This window comes from Rhinopithecus bieti, unplaced genomic scaffold (assembly GCF_001698545.2).
Source record: "Rhinopithecus bieti isolate Rb0 unplaced genomic scaffold, ASM169854v2 scaffold_47968, whole genome shotgun sequence".
In the NCBI taxonomy this organism is placed as follows: domain Eukaryota; kingdom Metazoa; phylum Chordata; class Mammalia; order Primates; family Cercopithecidae; genus Rhinopithecus; species Rhinopithecus bieti.
In genome coordinates this window covers 33,905-37,010 of record NW_016820688.1, presented here as the reverse complement: position 1 = coordinate 37,010, position 3,106 = coordinate 33,905, and positions in this window count along the sequence as shown.

Sequence of the window (3,106 nt, the reverse complement as noted above, 5' to 3'; positions counted from 1 at the left end):
TGGAACCCAGGAGGTGGAGACTGCAGTGAGCCAAGATCATGCCACTGCACTCCAGCCTGGGCGAGAGTGAGATTCCATCTCAAAAACAAAAAACAAAAACCAAAAAAAAAACAAAACAAAACAGGATCCCCTAGGGAAAGAGAGCAATAAAAACAAAAGGAAAAAAAAATCAAAATATCAGAGACAAATGATTTACATAATTGATGTGGGGCTGATTATCACTAAACCAAATATAATTAAGAAATATATTCTTGGCCGGGTGGGGGGTGGCTCAGGCCTGTAATCCCAGCACTTTGGGAGGCCGAGGCCGGTGGATCATGAGGTCAGGAGTTCGAGACCAGCCTGGCCAAGATGGTTAAACCCTGTCTTTACTAAAAAATACAAAAATTAGCCAGGTGCAGTGGCGGGCACCTGTGTAATCCCAGCTACTCAGGAGGCTGAGGCAAGAGAATCGCTTGAACCCGGGAGGCGGAGTTTGCAGTGAGCCGAGATCGCATCACTACACTCTAGCCTGGGCGACAGAGCAAGACTTCACCTCAAATTTTTAAAAAAATTATATATACATATACACATACTTTAGTTTCAATTATTTTTGCTATATCAATACATTCGGAGAATAAAAGATAAAATCCACAAAACTGAATTCTCAGTTTCACAGCATTTTGGAGGAAAAAAAATATGTCAGGCTGCTGTTATTCAAAGGTGCAAATGCGTTTATTTTTCAAATGGCATAAACAACCCTCCTTTGCAGATATTTTTATAACCAGGTCTAATAACTAAAGCTGAGGAACTATTTAACATGAAAGGTGACCGACCAAGTTTTCANACTTTATATATATTTTTTCAGTGCCATTAAATTTCCTAGGCTATGTTTTCATTTTTTGGGGGGCGGTAGGGAGGAACAGGTTCTCACTTTATCGCCCAGGCTGGAATGCGGTGGCACGACCATGGCTCACTGCAACCTCGACCTTCCCGGCTCAAGCAATCCTCCCACCTCAAACTCCCCAGTAGCTGGGACTCCAGGCATGCACCACCACAACCAACTAATTTTTAAATTTCTTGTAGAGTAAGGTTTGCCTATGTTGCCTAGGCTGGTCCCCAACTCCTGGGCTCAAACGATCCTCCTGCCTAGGAGTCCCAAAGTGCTGGGATTATAGGCAGAAGCCACCCTTCCTGGCCCTTCAGTTATGTTTTGCTCATGTAAACACCTTAGAATTTTTACAACTCTGTAACATACACCTGCCCCTTAGGCTATGTTTTGTTAATGTAAACAGCTTAGAATTTTCATAGCTCTGTAACAACTTCTGAATGACCCAGGCTGGGCCACAGGTTAACAGCATGCTTCCAGCACTTTAGGGTCTTCTCCCTATTCTATTAGCTGTAATAGGAAGTCCCAGATTGGGAAGCAAGCTGCCCTGGCTTTCAGTCTGGACAGTGCCACTTGGTCTGGAATAAGATCCTTAACCTTTCTGTGCCTGTTTCCTTATCTACAAAATGGGGATAACGTGTAGATGCTACCTATATGTACAGTAGAGCATTCAGTGCATGACATAGCATAAATGTATGTGTGTGTGCGCACACGCACATAGTGTTCAGATAAACAGTATTGCTGCCTCTAAGGAACTCAGGAAATTTGGAAGCTTTGGCCTCTTCAGGGATGGTTCCATAGAATACTTAGTACAAAAATTAAGACAATCTGGCCAGGCACGGTGGCTCACGTCTATAATTCCAGCACTTTGGGAGGCCAAGGCAGCAGGATCACTTGAGGCCAGCTCAAGATCAGCCTGGACAACATAGGTGAGACCCTATCTCTACAAAAAAATGTTAAATATTAAAAAAGAAAAAAAGTATACTAAAAAAAAAGAAAAAAAAAAGCTAAGACAATCTTATCTCACCTAAGGAGAAAATCCAGTAGAGGACTACATAGATACTGCAGAAGGATAAACCCAAAGATTTCAGCACAGCTAGAGCACATGACTTGAGTCCCTAGAACGAATGGGGGCTTTTCCTTGGGTAAAGGCAGAATGCCCCCTTCCCTACACTATTAAGTCACTGCTCAAATCTGTTACTACCAAAGGAAGAATTAAGAATCTCCAGCCAGATGCGGTGGCTCATGCCTGTAAATCCCAGCACTTTCGGAGGCTGAGATAGGCGGATCACCTGAGGTCAGGAGTTTGAGACTAGCCTGACCGACGTGGAGAAACCCCATCTCTACTAAAAATACAAAATTAGCCGTGCGTGGTGGATCCTGACAAAAAGATGCTATTATCAATAACAGTTATCTTCACCAGCCAATCCACAGAATCATCAGGTAGGTTAAAGTTCATTTAACACTAATTGTACATAACGTTTCTAAAGGCTAGAAATCTGGGAGAAGGGTTAAGTATGTGAGAAAGGCTATTTACCGTATGCACATTCAGTTTCTATTGAACAACACATCTTAACTTCTAGAGCAGGGCTGTGAGATAAAAATAGAATCTGAGCCACAAATGTGAGTCAAAGATGCAATTTTACATTTTCTAGTAGACACATTTTAAAGGTGAAGTTGATTTTAATAATATAGTTGTTGAACTCAATATATCCAAAATATAATCTCAACATGTAATCAATATAAAAATTATTGAGGTAATTTACATTCATTTTATCATCTTAGTCTTTGAAATCTCAATTCAGAGTAGCCACATTTCAAGTGTTCAAGAGCCACAAGTGATGACTATATTGAACAATGCAGTTCAAGAGTCACTGACACTTTAGCTAGTTTTAATCCCAATACATTAAATGGAAGTGGGAGGGGATTTTAGGAATCGAAAAGAAACCTTATACAGAATAGTATGAACAAAATTCTTGATTTTAGTCCTAGAATTGGGCTACTTCGCTTCATAATACAAAGTTCATAGAAACTACTTAGCTACTTTGATTAGAGTAGTTTTCCAAGTTTTTCTCTGGCATTCAACATTTTCCTGTAACTGTTCCTGAAAAACATGGTGCTAAAAAGATGTGTTAGTAGGAAATAAAGGGAATAGAAGAACTAAGTTAACACCAACACAAGGAAGTTATCAGAGACATCCAGAATGTAGGACACACTGAGGCAACTGGTGGTCTGGTC